The sequence below is a fragment of the Dendropsophus ebraccatus genome, chromosome 2 (assembly GCF_027789765.1).
Source record: "Dendropsophus ebraccatus isolate aDenEbr1 chromosome 2, aDenEbr1.pat, whole genome shotgun sequence".
Taxonomy (NCBI): Eukaryota; Metazoa; Chordata; class Amphibia; order Anura; family Hylidae; genus Dendropsophus; species Dendropsophus ebraccatus.
Genome location: NC_091455.1, coordinates 190,474,910 through 190,496,519, shown reverse-complemented (window position 1 = coordinate 190,496,519; position 21,610 = coordinate 190,474,910).

The window sequence follows — 21,610 nt, the reverse complement described above, 5'->3', positions numbered from 1 at the left end:
CACCCTGAGCACGATTGGGACCGCCCCTGCCCATTGACAGTCATTAGAAGGGGCAAGCCAGCTGGTGGTGGATCAGCGGACTTACCGAGCCTTACTTAACAACCGTACCGGGGTGAGCATTTCACAGCAAACAGCAAGATTAATCTAACCCGCTTATTTAGTTCCCCTTTAACCCTTTCTCGACCTGGATGCCTCAATGCCCAGGTCGTGTTAGGACATCAGCTTATGGGATCATAATGATCCCATAAGCTGATGTCCCTATGTCTACCCTCTCTCCTCTGTCCCCTGCCGCTGTTACAATCTTGTGACAGTGGCAGGGAAGAGAGGGGAGGGGGCAGAGCTCACGGGTGCCCTCCCTGCGCGCCCAGCCTTACATCCTCTCCCCCGCTGGCCTCCGTAGCCTGAGGCTTCCGGTTTCCATGGCTACCATCAGGGCTCTTTGCAGAGCCCCGATGGACACCAGCAGAGAATTCTCCCTCTATAGACTGCAGTATCTATAGGGTTAACTGCACTCCAGTGCTGAGAGTTGCGGCAGGTCCCTGGCTATCACTGATAGCTGGGACCCGCCGCCGATGACACAGGCGCAGCTCCTACGCCTGCATCATTCTGGATCGTTAGCTAACCTTGCTACAGCATCAGGCATAGGCTGTAGCAACATTAATTAACTGTGGAGCGGCGGGAGAAGGTTAAAGAACCCCTTAAATTGCATTTTTAGTCTATGCTCCCATTAGGTATTTTTTTGGCTGCATTTAGGCCATCTTTTTGGATAACCGTCATTTATTGTGTTATAATTTTTATGTGAATGGTTTATTTAAACACAATGACCCACACCGTCTTTTTTTTTGGCTGTTTGATTGCGTTTTGTTTTTAGGATGACTGTCATTTTCAATTTAAATAACTGTAATTATCATAAAATAATGGCATAATAGTATAAAGTTCAAATTGCAAAAAAAAAAAAAAAAAAAAAACCTTCATAACTGAATAGTAAATAAAAAAAGGTGAACTACATTGTTTCACCCCGGAGTCTTATCTATGTGATGAATTTCTATATTTGGTTCCCAACTCTTAACTCTAGTATTTGTTCATGTTTAAGAGAGTTCCTCAATCACTCATTCAAAGATTCAAAACTTTTTCTCTCTGACAACTTGTCTGAAGTAATTCCTCTTCAGAGCGGCAATCATTTAAACAGGATGAGCAATCAGCTCCAGTGATTAGACAGTGGAAATCATTCAGCACATAGCTCAGATTGTAAAGTTGTGTGGTTGTGTATATCTCTCTACAGGTATAGGCTTCGGCAGCAATCATTATTTGAATATCATTTCCATGATCACATAGCTGTCATCATGGAACATTTATACCAGTAAGAGAAGCTGATGGACTCCGGGGATTTGCAAATTAAAGAAAAACTGTCAACAGCTTTGACCCCATCAACATTTTTAACACTTTTAAATGAGTGATGGAGAAATTCAAACATGTCACATTTGCAATCATAAACCAAGCCAACCTAGGATAGGGACTTTTATTCACTCGAGAGCCATATGCTAAGTAAGTGTCTACTGAGTGTTTCTTCATCTATGAAGTAATATGTAGCGGCTGCAGCCATTTTTTTTAAATGTACTTAACTAACCTGGCTTCATAGCCGGCTGACACTCACTGTTAATGACTGACATCTGTAATCACGCTGATGTCTGCCATTAAACCTTTATATGCCACAAGCTATAATGACTGTGAAATGTAAGTGTGTCAGTGACAGGATCGGTGCCTCTCAATGACTGGTTGGAGCCCCCTTTGTCAGCTGGAGTCCTTTTTTTATTTTTTTATTCTCTGGCCTGTTCGATGGGTGATCTGCTAGCAGAGTGCCGATCCCACTGATCAATGTTATGCAATAGACAGGGCCGGACCAGAAATGTAACTATAAATGCTCCTAATCAGCTCTTCTAGTTAAAGAAGGCACATTGACACAGCAAGGAGCCATCGGCTCCCTGTTCTGCCAGTAACTCTTGTGGTTGCAGGTAACATTATGACTCCAGCCAGAAAAGGTTGCTCTTTTCCCCTGTGCTCAGGTGCTAAAAGTTCTTTGTCTAGGTTACAGACCACCACTGTGCTCTAAAAGCAGTGGTCTTTTATATATAGCTATAATGTAGTAAGATATACTGTATATATATATATATATATATATATATATATATATATATATACTGTGTTTCCCCAAAAGTATAACAGCGCCCTATATTAATTTTTGCTCCTAAAGGGGTACTATGTGTTATTTTCGAGGATTGTCTTATTTCTCCCCCCCCCCGGCCGTTCCCCTACTCTGCCCCAGGCCTTCCCTTGGAACCCCTGCGGCATGTGCGTCAGATGACCTCCGGCGTGCGGCAGGACGTATGGGAGTCGTGGGAGGGGAGGTTTAGTTTATGGTGGGGGTGGCTTATTTTCAAAGTGATGCCTTATTTTAGGCTAGTTGGTAGACTAGTTGGGATGTCTTATTTTAGAAGGATGTCTTATTTTTGGGGAAACACGATATATACACACTATCTATGTATATACCAGCCAAATCATGTTTTTAGATTATAGTGGTGGTCGGTAGTCTAGACAACGAGCTGTGAACAATAGGAGGGAAAGAGCAACATATCAGGAGAAGGAGACAAGTTTGGCAAATGAATGTTTTTGAAAAAAAAAAAAAACTCACACGTTCTACTAGTTTAGTTTTTCCTTTATATTTTCCATTTCCTTTAAAGCCACTTCTGACTTCGACTTACAAAACAGCACCATATTTCATTTTCAAAATCACCCTAAATGTAGGGTCTCCCCCCTACTCACCCCAATAGATGCCATATAAATATTACAACCATCATATGTTATTTACAACCACTGGCCAAGCCCAGAGCCTACGAGTATATCCTACCCACACGCCAACATTAAGTATTGAGTTATTACAATTGCAAATCCTAATTTTGCAGTGTTTTGTTTAATTGTATTTCTAATAACGCGTTTAGGTCTTTATATCAAACCAGCTGTAGGATGTGCAGCCTGCAAATGATTGAGCTTCAAATCGGAATATTAAAAAGACTTTAGCAGATATTTCTTGCCTCTGCAACCTTGCATTTCAACACTTCATTTACTAGCTTACTACACTTCAGTGGAAAAGGTAATTATAGTCTAAATTAAACTCCGTAGACTGTGTCCCAATGTCTTTTTAGCGCAAAGCATGAAAAGGAGGCCAATTTATGCATATTTACTCCTTGTTTAGAAGATTCATGTTTATCTAATATACAGTCAATATTATTGTCCTCGAAGAGTTTAGGGTATTGCTTACAATCTGTCACAAAGAAGTCTGTGATAGCTCTACAGCCAAGCTCTACTGATTCAGAAATCATTTAATGGGATAGGAATCCTGATCAAGGCTCACGTAATTAACTATAAACATGGAAGAGCATTTACCATATGCCGAGGATCAATAAAAGTGGAGGACTCAGAAGTTATGAGCTTCATTTACTCATGTTCACTTCAGATGTTCAGATACAGTTTTTTTTTTTGCTTTTTTGCATCTTGGTTTCTTATACCGAGCTCAGAATTTCTTGGATTATATAATTGAAAGGTTAAAGGGGTATTCCCTTCTGTCAAATTGATGGTACTGTACTGTATATGCGGGGCAAGCTAGAAAATAGATGGTGATAGCATTATATAATTAGGAAAAGGATATCGAGTGGCAATAGTAAAGTGGAAAGGGTTAATAGGTAGAGATGAGTGAACCTGGAGCATGCCCGAGTCGATCTGAACCCGAACTTTCGGCATTTGATTAGCGGTGGCTGCTGAACTTGGATAAAACCCTAAGGCTATGTGGAAATCATGGATATAGTCATTGGCTGTATCCATGTTTTCCAGACAACCTTAGAGCTTTATCCAAGTTCAGCAGCCCCAGCTAATCAAATACCGAACGTTCGGGTTCGGATGGACTCGAACCCGAACCCGGTTCGCTCATCTCTAATCATTAGTATTAGATTGGCAAGATCTGACTCCCACAATCCCCACTGATCAGCTATTTAAAGGGACTGTGGCTCTCATGCTAACATTGCAGTCAGATGGGGAATCTTTAGCCCTCCAGCTGTTGCAAAACTACAGTAACCATCATGCCTGGACAAAGAAAAAGCTATGGCTGTTAAGACATGATGGGAATTTTAAATACGATTACGATACGAGTACAATACGATTTCTATAATACAGCCATGCAAGTCTAGGCAGTGATGAACACTGTAAATCAGAGATGGGGAACTTTCAGCTGTTAGAAGAATCTAACCGGCTGATAGCTCCCTAGTGAGCATGGGGCACTGAGGATGTCCCTCAGCACTGGGGGTGTGCCAACTGGAGGCAGATTGCCAAAAGGGGGTTTATCCTCTACCGGCCTGCCCTTCTAATGATTATCAGTAGAGGGGGCCGGGCGAGGGTGGCCTGGAGCTGGGGGAGCAGTAGCTCCACCCCAAGTGCTCTAAGGGCTTACCAGGCAGATGATTTCATAGACAACAGCACGGGAATGGTGCCAAGGAGGAACATAATGGACATACTTTCATCCTCAGCGCCCCGTTCAACCTAGGGAACTATCAGCATATTAGATTTATCTAACCTGCTGATAGTTCCCCTTTAATTATAAGTCTATAGGGCTGCCTGGGTGGAGATGTCTGAGAGTGGGGCACCCCATTTATTTTCCTGATTAATGGGGGTCTCAATACCCACCGATAAAACCTTTTAACCCTGCGATAGAAACAGAAAGAACATGGGGGGAGATTTTTCAAACATGGTGTAAACTGTCTCAGTTGCCCCTAGCAACCAATCAGATTCCACCTTTCATTACTCACAGACTCTTTGGAAAATGAAAGGTGGAATCTGATTGGTTGCTAGGGGCAACTGAGCCAATTTCACTTTACATCACTGGGGAGATTTATCAAACATGGTGTAAAGTGAAACTGGCCCAGTTGCCCCTAGCAACCAATCAGATTCCTCCTTTCATTCCTCACAGACTCTTTGGAAAATGAAAGGTTTGAATATGATTGGTTGCTAGGGGCGACTGAGCCAGTTTTACTTTACACCATGTTTGAAAAATCGCCTCCATGGTGCGTAACCAGCCCAACACAGACGTGAGCACAAACTATTGCTACATTGTCTCTTTCTTTCTGGCTTGTTTTTTTGTTTTTATTTAATTTAACAAAGTCATTTGTGAACAAGGTTATCCGGGCCATATGTAATAGGCAAACATATAAATCCGGGAGATTACATACAACACTAACCATTTTAGAATTGGGTTACGAAATTAAAATGACTGGGAGAATGAACATTTAAATAGCAAACATTTAATGTGCCGTGTGCGCCGGTGATACATTCTGATTATACTAACACTACGTCTTTATGCTCGGAGTAAATATTGAAGTACAGAAGGGACACAGCTGATCAAAGCTATTTTCCAGGATCATCTGATTAAATCCGGCTAATAAGCAAAACCTCCGCTAAGTCTTTTCAACCTAAGAATTTATCTCTAACTTTCACCTACTGGAAAAACAGATGAGTATTTTCTATGAAATCTGCATATTCCTTATACATTATGTGGAACTATATTTTTCTGCATTGCCCTTTTCTGAAATGATTGCGATGTCAAATATTGTCACAGATTTCCTATACCAATTCTTGACTTTGCATTCACAATATGGATGTGGAGGTTATTTAAGACCGCCATCTCAGGCGCTGAAACGGGGTACTCCCAAAACACAAAAACTTTTTTTTTGTTTGGAAATACATTGCTTTATAATTATATTGCTTTGTACTGCAACTTTATCGAAATAAATGTTTAGTTTTCAGCTACCATTCAACTTCTCTTGAGTGGCAGCAGTAAGGGGTGACATGAGCCCCTTTGCTGGCACCAAATTTGTGTCAGGAACTGCAGGGCTGTCTAAGCCCTGCAGTTCACAATCCCCTGCTCTGATACAGAGCAGGGTCCTATTACCCCATATGTACTGTATATTATTTTATGCGGTACCTGAGGGGAGAGGCTGCTCACAATGGCAACATCTCTACAGCGAGCGGTGATCACTATCATGACTAGTAGTTCCAGCACAGTGAGTGGAGACACATGTTGGTGGCAGCAAGTTTATTATAACAATTTATTAAAGCAATATACTGTATTAGCAAAAAAAAAAAAAAAAAAGTGTTTTTTTTTTAGTTCTCAGAGTACCATTATAAAAAGTGCCCCCAGAACACATGCACATAGGATGTATGTATGTAAATCCAAGTGCATCAGAGCTCCCCGCTCAGTGTTAGGCTATGTTCACACAACATTATATTTCAGTAAAGATCAGACGCTGATTTCAATGTAGTAGTAGTATAGTAATAATTATTTGTATAGCGCCAACAAATTATGCAGTGTCCGTTCTTTACTGCAGGGGCAATAGAAAACTCCGTAGCACTCTTTTCATGCAATAATTTATAACAGTTTATTTGACAGCGTGATGGGAACAAAGCCAGGCATATACACAATATTGGTGCAAAGAAGAAAATTGCTTATATTTAGGCGACTGGTGACGTTTCGACCCTACCAGGGTCTTTTTCAACGTCGCTGTGAAGAGAAGAGTATATACATAAGTACCTGGTCATAGTACATAGAATGAGTAAAAAGGACATCATGGAGTAATCTTTAAACAATCATGAAGCCTAGATTAATAGTGGACTAAATATACAGATGATGGATAATGGCATCACTTAGTATTAAGGAAGGAATGGTATCTCAGGGTCTGCATAAGCGAGGATCCCTGTGGTATATATATCTCTATATATATAGATATGACTATATCAACAAAGAAAACATGCTGGTATACATTATATTAGTGCAGAAAACACTGGTACTAAAAAGGAGGGGGTCTCATCTATCTGGAAAGCGGTATACAGTATATACTAGACATCTTTGTTAAAGGGATATCATATTGCAAGGAATATCATGAATAATCATGTAGGTAAATACAGTCAGGATCACTAGTCAATGAGATGTGGTGGGGAAAGAAATAGGGAGACCGGTATGGAGGGGGTATGGAGGGGACATGAGACAGGCAAGGTATGGGGATGATAGGTGAGGTTTGGGAAATAGCATAAGGAGATGGTATGGTCCATGGGGTATGGAGGGTAAGGTAAGCAGAGCAGGCAAAGAGAAAAAGAGAAGGGTCACGATGGGAGAGATAGGGATAGAGCTGGCTCTTACCGGTAGGTATTAGGAGCAGGAGCGCTCCTGGCGTTCTCCTGTGCGTGTCAAGCGCTGTGTGCTGTCGGCCGGGCTGGCCGCGCTCTAAAAGCCCGAGAACCGGAAGTGCCGGCGCGTCACTTCCGGTTTGCCGGCTTATGCGTTCCACAGTGGAACGCATCGGGAAATTACATGCTGTGAAGGGGCAGGCTATATCGTATCTGTCAATTGGGACACAGTATGAGTGTATGGGGTGATAGATGTGGTTGGGACCTAGATAATAGCTGTAGCAAATGTAAATTATGGAGTTGTAGCAACTAAGAATCTGCAATGGGATAGGTAATGATATGTATGGAGTCAGTCAACCTGGGATATGGATAATAGGATGATCTGGACAAAGAAGCAGAATATAGATGGATAAAGAGCAATAGGGTAGTAAGTGGAACAGACACATAAGGATCTAGGGGGGGGGTGGGGGGAAGAGGGTGGGGGGGGGAGGGGAAGAAGGGGGGAAAGGGGGGGGGGGGGGGGGGACCGGACAGGGGAGGGGGGGCATACTACCTCCTGGAATCTGAGGATGGTGTGACTAGTTGACCTGGAAAGTAAATAGGTACAAAGTCAATATATCGGTACAGTAAACACATAATGTCATGCAGTATATACATCAAAACAAAATATCGTATTCACGGTTTAAGCCATTGGGAGTGAGAGTCTGAAGTGTGTGAATCCAATAGGATTCGCGTTTCCTCAGTAGTAGGTTCACATTACCACCTCTTCTTGGGTGGTTAACTTGTTCCAGTACTTGGAACCTCAATTGTGCCACCGTATGTCCTTTATCCACAAAATGTTCCGGGATGGGGAGCCACGTTTTCTTACAGCGTATTGTAGACTTGTGGCTGCTCATCCTGTCCTTCACCCTCTGAGAAGTCTCGCCTACGTAGGCGAGTCCGCAGGGGCACTTGATCATGTATATTACATTGCGGCTGTTGCATGTAAAATGTCCCTTGACCTTGAAGGATTTTCCTGTTAGTGGGTGTGAGAATTGTTCACCCTTGATAACATTTGAACAGCTCATGCAGCCCAGGCAGGGGAATGTGCCGTTCAATTTGGGGTTGAGCACGGTTTGTCTGGGGCCTCTATTGAGGCTACCTATGTCAGCCCTGATGAGTGTGTTGCGGATGTTCGGAGGGCGTTTAAGACACATCATGACAGGTTCAGAGAATTCTGGAATGTGCGGATATGATTTATTGAGAATTGGCCAGTGTTTCTTGACTATTTGTTGGATTTTGGGAATCACGGGGTGGTACGTGTGTACAAATGGGATACGAGGGACTTTGTTTTCTTTACGTGTGGTTGGGTTATTGGATAAAGAGCGTGCTCTTTCTTGTTGTAGTAATAATTTGGGATATCCGCGGTCCTGGAATTTAGTGGCCATATTGTCTATTCGCTCTGGTATCAATGTGTTGTCCGAGACTATTCTGGTCACTCTTTTGAACTGGGATCTAGGAAGTGAGAGTTTGGTGGCTCTAGGATGGCAGCTTTTAAAGTGGAGTAGGCTATTTCGGTCTGTGGGTTTGGAATAGATATCGGTGCTAATTAGGCCTTCCGGGTTTTTGATGACTAATGTGTCTAAGAAACAAATTTGCTGTGGGTCTTGGTGTATTGTGAATTGGAGCTCGGGGCGGATACTGTTCATGTATGTGAAAAATTGTGTCAAGGTGTCTTCTGTGCCGTGCCAGATGCAGAACACGTCATCGATGTACCTATACCAGCAGAGTGCATGGGTTTGGAACAGTGGGTGTGTGTAGATGTGTTCTGATTCGAATAGGGCCATGTAGCTATTTGCGTATGGAGGCGCCACATTCGAACCCATCGCGGTTCCGCATTGCTGCATGTAATAGGTATCGCCAAAAAGAAAAAAGTTTTTGTGTAACACTATGTGTAGTAGCTCTATGCAAAAGTCGGCTGCTTGACTAGATAGGTCAGTTGTGGTAAGAAGGGTTCTCACTGCATGTATGCCTTTGTCATGTTGGATGGAGGTGTATAGGCTGTTTACGTCGAGTGTGACGAGTAGGCTGGAGGGTGGGATTTGTTTCAAAGTTCTAAGATTCTGTAGGAAATGTCCAGTGTCAAGGATGAAGGATGGAGTGTTCTTGATGAGGGGGGTTATAATTTTCTCAAGGAAAATGGATAATGGGGACAGGATGGAGTCTGTGGAGGCGACTATGGGGCGTCCTGGGGGTTGTTGTAGTGATTTGTGGATCTTAGGTAGGATGTAGAACACCGGTGTTATGGGGTGTGGGTTGGTCAGAAATGTTTGTGTCTTTTTGTCAATAGTTTTGTTGTTCACAGCTCTCTCTAGTAGCTCTGTTATGCATGAGCGGATGGTAGGGGTTGGGTCATGTGGGAGTGGTGTGTATGTAGTTGAATCGCCCAACTGGCGTTCGATCTCAGCAATGTAGTCGCATTTGTCCATGACCACTGTGGCTCCCCCTTTATCAGCGGGTTTAATCACTATTTGTTTGTTGGACTGTAGTGTCTTGAGTGCTTGTCTCTCAATAGGGGGTAGATTGTTGTGAGTGGGTAAATTACCTCTTTGTGTTTCTTTTATGACGGCTTTCACGTCTCGATCTATGAGAGAGATTGCCGTTTCGGTGGCATGGAAAGTTCGGGGAGGGTTAAATGGGCTCCGATTACGGAGACCCATGTCTGAAATGGATAGTTCTGTTGTGTCTGTGGCCTCTCTGTTCGGGAGTGGGGCAGGTATAGATCCAAAGTGGGTCTTTAATCTTAAAGTTCTATAGAAGTTATTCAGTTCTTGTTCTAGTAAGAAAGTGTTGAGAGGACAGGTCGGGCAGAACGACAGGCCCTTCTGGAGGACCTGTAGTTCTGCAGGGGATAAGATGTGTGAGGAGATGTTGACCACCAGGTTTGTGGGCTTACCTGGGACCGGGTCTGCATTCTTGGCCCGTAGTCTCTGGAACCTCTTCCCCGCCCTCCTCGTGGGTTTCTTGAGCCTCGGCGTGGACCTAAAAAACGTTGTTGGTGACCTTGTGATGATGCATCGCTGCTGGAGCTGCTTGTGTCTCTCCATTGGTACTGGCGTCGAGGTGGGCCGAACTGGGATGGCTGGGTGGACTCTTGCCACTTGTAGACTTGGTTGTTCAAGTAATCTTCAGCGTCCCGATGGAATTTCTCTCTCTTACGGTACTCGAGGGTTTGTTTGTATTCTGACAAGCCCTTCTGGGTCTTTGTCTTCAATGTCTCCCACTCTTCGGGATTTAGGGATGTTGAGAGTTGTTCTTCAGTAGCTCTCACCTTTTCTTTGGTTGTTGTGATGGATTTCTGCAGAAATTCCAAGGTTAATAAGATAATATCCAGTGAACTTTTATCAAGTATTGCTTGGAATTTTTCGCAATACTCCTTATCCTCAATGAAGAGGGTCGGTCTTAGGTTGCTCCTTAGACCTCGTGGTATCCTATTGGACCGGTGGTATTCCGCTAGGGTCGCGCTGTGTAATTCGTGCGCTATCAATCTGCGGGATTCCTTCTCATAATGACGGGATCTCAGTTCGTGTGAAGGGATCCTCAGAAAATCGCTTGATGTGGTCACCTGCGATAGGATGGTGGTGGCTGCACGTTCATCATAGTTGGTGGTAGGGGTCGACATCTAGGGGACCCGGTGCACTACTCCACAAGCAATATAGGTAGAAAGAGATAAGGGTGCACAACGGGTATAGGTTGTAGGTGCTTCTCACGGACGGGTTGGTAACCCCAATATATAGCAATAGAAAACTCCGTAGCACTCTTTTCATGCAATAATTTATAACAGTTTATTTGACAGCGTGATGGGAACAAAGCCAGGCATATACACAATATTGGTGCAAAGAAGAAAATTGCTTATATTTAGGCGACTGGTGACGTTTCGACCCTACCAGGGTCTTTTTCAACGTCGCTGTGAAGAGAAGAGTATATACATAAGTACCTGGTCATAGTACATAGAATGAGTAAAAAGGACATCATGGAGTAATCTTTAAACAATCATGAAGCCTAGATTAATAGTGGACTAAATATACAGATGATGGATAATGGCATCACTTAGTATTAAGGAAGGAATGGTATCTCAGGGTCTGCATAAGCGAGGATCCCTGTGGTATATATATCTCTATATATATAGATATGACTATATCAACAAAGAAAACATGCTGGTATACATTATATTAGTGCAGAAAACACTGGTACTAAAAAGGAGGGGGTCTCATCTATCTGGAAAGCGGTATACAGTATATACTAGACATCTTTGTTAAAGGGATATCATATTGCAAGGAATATCATGAATAATCATGTAGGTAAATACAGTCAGGATCACTAGTCAATGAGATGTGGTGGGGAAAGAAATAGGGAGACCGGTATGGAGGGGGTATGGAGGGGACATGAGACAGGCAAGGTATGGGGATGATAGGTGAGGTTTGGGAAATAGCATAAGGAGATGGTATGGTCCATGGGGTATGGAGGGTAAGGTAAGCAGAGCAGGCAAAGAGAAAAAGAGAAGGGTCACGATGGGAGAGATAGGGATAGAGCTGGCTCTTACCGGTAGGTATTAGGAGCAGGAGCGCTCCTGGCGTTCTCCTGTGCGTGTCAAGCGCTGTGTGCTGTCGGCCGGGCTGGCCGCGCTCTAAAAGCCCGAGAACCGGAAGTGCCGGCGCGTCACTTCCGGTTTGCCGGCTTATGCGTTCCACAGTGGAACGCATCGGGAAATTACATGCTGTGAAGGGGCAGGCTATATCGTATCTGTCAATTGGGACACAGTATGAGTGTATGGGGTGATAGATGTGGTTGGGACCTAGATAATAGCTGTAGCAAATGTAAATTATGGAGTTGTAGCAACTAAGAATCTGCAATGGGATAGGTAATGATATGTATGGAGTCAGTCAACCTGGGATATGGATAATAGGATGATCTGGACAAAGAAGCAGAATATAGATGGATAAAGAGCAATAGGGTAGTAAGTGGAACAGACACATAAGGATCTAGGGGGGGGGTGGGGGGAAGAGGGTGGGGGGGGGAGGGGAAGAAGGGGGGAAAGGGGGGGGGGGGGGACCGGACAGGGGAGGGGGGGCATACTACCTCCTGGAATCTGAGGATGGTGTGACTAGTTGACCTGGAAAGTAAATAGGTACAAAGTCAATATATCGGTACAGTAAACACATAATGTCATGCAGTATATACATCAAAACAAAATATCGTATTCACGGTTTAAGCCATTGGGAGTGAGAGTCTGAAGTGTGTGAATCCAATAGGATTCGCGTTTCCTCAGTAGTAGGTTCACATTACCACCTCTTCTTGGGTGGTTAACTTGTTCCAGTACTTGGAACCTCAATTGTGCCACCGTATGTCCTTTATCCACAAAATGTTCCGGGATGGGGAGCCACGTTTTCTTACAGCGTATTGTAGACTTGTGGCTGCTCATCCTGTCCTTCACCCTCTGAGAAGTCTCGCCTACGTAGGCGAGTCCGCAGGGGCACTTGATCATGTATATTACATTGCGGCTGTTGCATGTAAAATGCCCATTTAACCCTCCCCGAACTTTCCATGCCACCGAAACGGCAATCTCTCTCATAGATCGAGACGTGAAAGCCGTCATAAAAGAAACACAAAGAGGTAATTTACCCACTCACAACAATCTACCCCCTATTGAGAGACAAGCACTCAAGACACTACAGTCCAACAAACAAATAGTGATTAAACCCGCTGATAAAGGGGGAGCCACAGTGGTCATGGACAAATGCGACTACATTGCTGAGATCGAACGCCAGTTGGGCGATTCAACTACATACACACCACTCCCACATGACCCAACCCCTACCATCCGCTCATGCATAACAGAGCTACTAGAGAGAGCTGTGAACAACAAAACTATTGACAAAAAGACACAAACATTTCTGACCAACCCACACCCCATAACACCGGTGTTCTACATCCTACCTAAGATCCACAAATCACTACAACAACCCCCAGGACGCCCCATAGTCGCCTCCACAGACTCCATCCTGTCCCCATTATCCATTTTCCTTGAGAAAATTATAACCCCCCTCATCAAGAACACTCCATCCTTCATCCTTGACACTGGACATTTCCTACAGAATCTTAGAACTTTGAAACAAATCCCACCCTCCAGCCTACTCGTCACACTCGACGTAAACAGCCTATACACCTCCATCCAACATGACAAAGGCATACATGCAGTGAGAACCCTTCTTACCACAACTGACCTATCTAGTCAAGCAGCCGACTTTTGCATAGAGCTACTACACATAGTGTTACACAAAAACTTTTTTCTTTTTGGCGATACCTATTACATGCAGCAATGCGGAACCGCGATGGGTTCGAATGTGGCGCCTCCATACGCAAATAGCTACATGGCCCTATTCGAATCAGAACACATCTACACACACCCACTGTTCCAAACCCATGCACTCTGCTGGTATAGGTACATCGATGACGTGTTCTGCATCTGGCACGGCACAGAAGACACCTTGACACAATTTTTCACATACATGAACAGTATCCGCCCCGAGCTCCAATTCACAATACACCAAGACCCACAGCAAATTTGTTTCTTAGACACATTAGTCATCAAAAACCCGGAAGGCCTAATTAGCACCGATATCTATTCCAAACCCACAGACCGAAATAGCCTACTCCACTTTAAAAGCTGCCATCCTAGAGCCACCAAACTCTCACTTCCTAGATCCCAGTTCAAAAGAGTGACCAGAATAGTCTCGGACAACACATTGATACCAGAGCGAATAGACAATATGGCCACTAAATTCCAGGACCGCGGATATCCCAAATTATTACTACAACAAGAAAGAGCACGCTCTTTATCCAATAACCCAACCACACGTAAAGAAAACAAAGTCCCTCGTATCCCATTTGTACACACGTACCACCCCGTGATTCCCAAAATCCAACAAATAGTCAAGAAACACTGGCCAATTCTCAATAAATCATATCCGCACATTCCAGAATTCTCTGAACCTGTCATGATGTGTCTTAAACGCCCTCCGAACATCCGCAACACACTCATCAGGGCTGACATAGGTAGCCTCAATAGAGGCCCCAGACAAACCGTGCTCAACCCCAAATTGAACGGCACATTCCCCTGCCTGGGCTGCATGAGCTGTTCAAATGTTATCAAGGGTGAACAATTCTCACACCCACTAACAGGAAAATCCTTCAAGGTCAAGGGACATTTTACATGCAACAGCCGCAATGTAATATACATGATCAAGTGCCCCTGCGGACTCGCCTACGTAGGCGAGACTTCTCAGAGGGTGAAGGACAGGATGAGCAGCCACAAGTCTACAATACGCTGTAAGAAAACGTGGCTCCCCATCCCGGAACATTTTGTGGATAAAGGACATACGGTGGCACAATTGAGGTTCCAAGTACTGGAACAAGTTAACCACCCAAGAAGAGGTGGTAATGTGAACCTACTACTGAGGAAACGCGAATCCTATTGGATTCACACACTTCAGACTCTCACTCCCAATGGCTTAAACCGTGAATACGATATTTTGTTTTGATGTATATACTGCATGACATTATGTGTTTACTGTACCGATATATTGACTTTGTACCTATTTACTTTCCAGGTCAACTAGTCACACCATCCTCAGATTCCAGGAGGTAGTATGCCCCCCCCCCCCTGTCCGGTCCCCCCCCCCCCCCCCTTTCCCCCCTTCTTCCCCTCCCCCCCCCCCCCCCCCTCTTCCCCCCACCCCCCCCTAGATCCTTATGTGTCTGTTCCACTTACTACCCTATTGCTCTTTATCCATCTATATTCTGCTTCTTTGTCCAGATCATCCTATTATCCATATCCCAGGTTGACTGACTCCATACATATCATTACCTATCCCATTGCAGATTCTTAGTTGCTACAACTCCATAATTTACATTTGCTACAGCTATTATCTAGGTCCCAACCACATCTATCACCCCATACACTCATACTGTGTCCCAATTGACAGATACGATATAGCCTGCCCCTTCACAGCATGTAATTTCCCGATGCGTTCCACTGTGGAACGCATAAGCCGGCAAACCGGAAGTGACGCGCCGGCACTTCCGGTTCTCGGGCTTTTAGAGCGCGGCCAGCCCGGCCGACAGCACACAGCGCTTGACACGCACAGGAGAACGCCAGGAGCGCTCCTGCTCCTAATACCTACCGGTAAGAGCCAGCTCTATCCCTATCTCTCCCATCGTGACCCTTCTCTTTTTCTCTTTGCCTGCTCTGCTTACCTTACCCTCCATACCCCATGGACCATACCATCTCCTTATGCTATTTCCCAAACCTCACCTATCATCCCCATACCTTGCCTGTCTCATGTCCCCTCCATACCCCCTCCATACCGGTCTCCCTATTTCTTTCCCCACCACATCTCATTGACTAGTGATCCTGACTGTATTTACCTACATGATTATTCATGATATTCCTTGCAATATGATATCCCTTTAACAAAGATGTCTAGTATATACTGTATACCGCTTTCCAGATAGATGAGACCCCCTCCTTTTTAGTACCAGTGTTTTCTGCACTAATATAATGTATACCAGCATGTTTTCTTTGTTGATATAGTCATATCTATATATATAGAGATATATATACCACAGGGATCCTCGCTTATGCAGACCCTGAGATACCATTCCTTCCTTAATACTAAGTGATGCCATTATCCATCATCTGTATATTTAGTCCACTATTAATCTAGGCTTCATGATTGTTTAAAGATTACTCCATGATGTCCTTTTTACTCATTCTATGTACTATGACCAGGTACTTATGTATATACTCTTCTCTTCACAGCGACGTTGAAAAAGACCCTGGTAGGGTCGAAACGTCACCAGTCGCCTAAATATAAGCAATTTTCTTCTTTGCACCAATATTGTGTATATGCCTGGCTTTGTTCCCATCACGCTGTCAAATAAACTGTTATAAATTATTGCATGAAAAGAGTGCTACGGAGTTTTCTATTGCTATATATTGGGGTTACCAACCCGTCCGTGAGAAGCACCTACAACCTATACCCGTTGTGCACCCTTATCTCTTTCTACCTTTACTGCAGGGGCGGCATTGCATTGAAGTCAATGTGTTCACACATCGTTATTTTAACTTTAAAATTATGTACATGCCTATTATTTCCATACGCTGTTCAAGGCTAAGTCTATGTTCACACTACGTATGAGACCGGCCATTCCGTGACCCCGGCCAGGTCACGGAACGGCCAGTCTCTGGCCGGATGATCTCGGCCGGTACTTAAGTACCGGACGGATGATTTTCCGGCCGCAGAGCTCTGATGCGGGCGCATCAGCGCGTGCCCGCATCAGAGCTTACCATAGCCCACAGTGAAGCGAGCGGCCAGAGCCGCTCGCTTGACTGTGTGAACTGACAGGTCTTTCTGCGGCCGGAATTCACTGAATTCCGGCCGCAGAAAACTGACCTGTCAGTTTTTTCCGGTGTCACAGAGTTCCCGGCCGGAGCGTATACGATGTGTGTACTGTAGTAATGGCCGGGATGATCTTCACTGACACTGGCCATTCTGGACACGGCTGGGTCACAGAAGAGAGCTTTTTTTTTTTTTTTTTTGCAGCATGTCAACCCAGCCTAAAGCAATCAAGTCATCAGGTTCGGGTTCAGATAAATTTAAGTTCAGAATCATAACTTGATGGCTGGAATTATGGGACTAAACAGTTTTCTACTCCTAGCGATTTTCAGAACCATTTGCCATCCAACCTGTTGTGTGGTCTGCCAAACGCCTTAATGTCAGATCATAATATTAGTATAATATAAAGTATTTACTTATTTACATAGAATTCAGAGAATATTTCACAGTAAACAAAGCCAAGACATTGACTGTGAATCTGTACCCACATCTCGAGGGTTAAATGTCATTGGAACGTCTAAGTGTAGCACAGTGCCAACTAGTTACTGGAGATATTATTTTTAGGTCACGCTCTGATGGGATTGGATGCACTCTAAAAAAAAAAACACATACAAACTGCAAGTTTTCTTTTTTACAATGTTGAAAGGCTGTTCTAGTAATTTGTATAACCCACAATTATCATCATAATTGCTCACCTGTAAAAGTCAGTCTGTCAGAGACAACCTATATTTATATTGTACTATCCAGACAAGGAAAACATAAAAGGATTAATTACAACATTGTACAAATGCAATGACACTTTTATCTCGATTAGAAAATGTGATCATGTTTGTAATGGAGTCTCCACTTTACAATCTTTATTCGGGATGTTTACCATGTTAAAAACATCCTGTAAAGATGCTCCAGACCTTTCGAAAGTCCCACAATAAATACTGGATACCTAGCCTAGACCAAGCTATCAAGCTTTTCCTAGATACATTCTGAGCCTTTATGACCAGTTAAATTTTAAAAAATTTTTTGCATATACTGATTGAATGTTTTTGTTGTTGTTTTTTTAAGGTTATTGAAATGATGTTGCTTTTTCCCTGTTTTCAGAAAAATAGGGCAACTTCTTTAAGTCAGAGTAGTTGTGACAGTTCACTAAATCTAAGACTATGTTCACATGGGCAATAACCATTCTAAAAAAAAAATCTATGTAAAATTTACTGGGCAATTTTGGGCTGGATTTTTATGTTATCTGATTTTGCACGCATTTTTTTTAAAGCTCCAATTGACTTCCATAAACATCCATGAAGAACCGGTCGAAAAATTATGTCACTTTAAAACCACCTGATTTTTTGAACATTCCCATTAAAGTGAATGGGGGCTTTTTGGGGGAACTTTTTTTTATTGGCCATGCCTTTTGTCCATAAAAGTCTATCTATCTATCTATCTATCTATCTATCTATCTATCTATCTATCTATCTGTCATTCATCCACCAAACTAGCCCAACTCTCTTACTGTTATTACGGTAATTGCTATATTCCATCCTCCATATGATTAAGAGTAATTATTGCAGAGTTTTAGATGGTTATTTTTCACATGCCACTGCTCGAACTAAAATGGTCAATGATTTGATAATTGCCTGAAACTTCAAATGTATTGAAAGAAAAATAATTATAGCATTTCTTTTTTTCTGTCTTTACACTGATATGTGATTTAAAAATAAATTACTACATATTAACCCTTAATCTAAAAGCAAATTTTGTTACTCGTCATCCTTGTGACCATCATCGGGATTTAAGTGGGCTTGATGTGGTTTTATCTACAAGTAATAAAATGGGGGGCCCATTGTGAGGAACTAGTCAACTAACTCAATTTCAGGGTAAATTTCAACGGAATTCCAGGGAGGAGCTCTCCGCCATGGAATCCCGCCTGCCTCAGTGTCCCACAGTATCTCTATTGGAGGGCACGCGTGCCTCCGCATCCGTAGCTCTCCGCTTAATTGACATGTCAATTCTTTGCGCGGAGAGTGGCGGGAGTGGAGGCAAGCAAGGCCTCCCATAGAGATACTGTGGGACACTGAAAGCTCTGCCACGGAATTCCGTCGATTTTCCTCAGTGTGAACATACCCTTACTGCAAGTCAGATGCTTAAGTTTCACAAAACAAAAAAATGGAAGGCAATAGGGTATGGGAACATAGTAAACAAAGTATACCTATCTATCCTCATGCCTCGTAACGCCGCTCCCGGATCTCGCTGACAGCCAATTAGCCTCCTACAGCTCTTTCAGCTGTAACCTCACATACCCGGATGATTTATTGCCCGCTCAGCCAATAAGGGATAGGACACTGCCCCAGTCACTAACTGGCTTGGCAGGCAATCGATCAGCCGGACTTGGCGTGGCAACTGGAAGAGCCAGATACGTAACGTACCTGAATGGTGGCCGAAAATGACAGCCGGTGGCCATCGGCGAGGTCCTGGAGTGGCACAACGGAGGCAAGGTGAGGGGTAAATATACTTTATTTATTGTGTTCCCGCACCCCACTGCCTTTCTGACTTTAATGAATTTCATTTGATGTCTCTTTTAGTCATGGTTTTTAACCAGTATATGTATGACCCCTACTCCAGTGAGTCGCAAACAGATAAAAGTGGAGGTCATGCCTCCCAATACTATTACAGTATGTATTAGTGAGTGGGTGCACAAACTGTGGCTATCCAGCTCTTGCAAAGCTACAATTTTTATCATGCTTGGACAGCTAAAAGGTATCCAAGCATAATAGGAATAATAGTTGTGCAACAGTTTGAGAGCCGCCTGATTTCAATTAGGGGTAGATTTCAATGAGCCTGAGTTTGAGGGTGCATTTCCACATACAAATTTTGGAATGTGTTCCAAACACAGTCAAAAGCACCCCCCCATTTCCTCCCCAATAGTCATGAGATTATATTAAAACAAAGTTCACTGTGAATTGCAGAAAGATACAGCACTTGGTTTGAAGTTGGTAGCATGGAATTCTAGCTGGTAAGGATAATGTGCAGGGTTTAGTAGGGGAGTAATAATAATAATTTGTATTGTATAGTATTGTACAAAATTCTAAAAAGATCCTAAAAATTCCCTTTCCCTATGTAACCTATAAAAAAACCTAATCAATAAACATAATGGGATAAATATATCATTCAGTCTAATAACTGCATTTTTTCCCCTTTTTTTTATTTTATTTTTTTGTGTGAAATGTATTTATTGTGTGCAAAAAAGTTGCGATTCTGCACAGTTTTTCTCACTTGCCCAAAATCTCAAACAAGAGCAAATTTTACATCTGGTCTGGAGGCAGCAAATGTCTGCGTAAAAATTTTGGGCAATATTTAAATTTTGAGCAACAATAAATTAGTTTAGTACAACTGAATAGGCTAAAAAAACTGCTTCACATTCAGTGAGGTGAATAATAAAAAAAAATAAAAAATTGACAAAACATATTTGCCAAATTATAATTCATAAATATCACTACATCAGGAAAAACGGTGTAAATCGAGTATATTCACCAAAAAAAGACACAAAAGCCATAATAAATGTGGGTCCATATCTGTAAAAGTCTTAAACATTAAAATATTACATTACTTATCAAACACAGTGAACACTAGAGATGAGTGAGCACTAAAATACTTGAATGTTCATTATTCATGTTGAGTGTTTCTCAATACCTGAATGCTCAAGTAACAAACCCCATTAAAGTCAATGGGAGATTAAGGTTCAAAATATTTTTATTAGCAAAGATTTTCGCATAAACATAAATAATGGTTACAGAAACACTGACAATGTACAAAAGCCATATAGTAACGCGTTGGTCTATCAAAATCTGAAGGGAACATGGTCCATCCGGAGCTGCAAACTCCTAATAAGAATACAGAGTGAACAGGTTGTAGAATATTCAGGCACTGCTCTTTTCCGCAGACACCGACATGTATAGAAAAATCAGCATATGGACTTCAGATGTAAAACATGAAGGCAAAAGGCCACGTGCTAGATCTAGAACACAGTTCCTGTCTCAACTACAACGCATAGGAAGGCCTAATCCAGACAATACAACATTCAAACCAAACCAACTACATCCAGAAAAACACCTATATGAACAAGAAAGGGGGGGGGGGGGGGGGGGGGGGGGGGGTGAAACACACATAAGGGAAAAGGAGGGAAGGGAGAGAAAGGGAAGGGAGAAAATTCTCGCCATGCCAGAACCTTCGAGTCCACCCATCACATGGAAGGCACAGTCTGCCCATTCACAGCGGGTCCCCGGACAGCCACAAGACAAGCTCTGGTGAGGATTTAAAATCCATCTACGATCGCCACCTGATGTTAAATTTGGTCCCTGTATTATGCTCATCTGCCCTTAACTCCTCCATACACATGATCAGGTTAAAGGCTTCCACCCATTGGCTCCTAGAAGGGGCAGACTGTGACCTCCACAACCTCGGTATGATCTGCCGAGTAGCCAACAAGAAATATCCCAGGAGGCCTTTCTTGATTTTGGAAAGGGGGCCCGGTAGCACAGACAGGAGAGCCATTTCTGGAGTAAAAGTTACAGACGCCCCTGTGACCTTATTGTATAAATCCTGAACTCCCTGCCATAAGTTGGCCACAGTTGTACAGGACCACCAGATATGGATCATGGAACCCACTGCCGAGGAACATCTCCAACACTGGTTGGACACTGAAGGATACATTTTATGTAGTCTTTCCGGAGTCCTATACCAGTGTGTCAATATTTTATAGTTAAGTTCCTGAAGTCTACTAGACACAGAAAATTTATGAGTCAAAATAAAAGACTTTGACCATTCTTCTTCAGTGAGCTCTCTACCCAGCTCTCCCTTCCACGCGGTCTGGAACCCCAAGGGCAGGTCCCCTGTCCCTTCTGAAATGAGAATGCCATAAATCAATGAGATGGTATGCGTAGGTGCCTCAGAGGCTACACAGA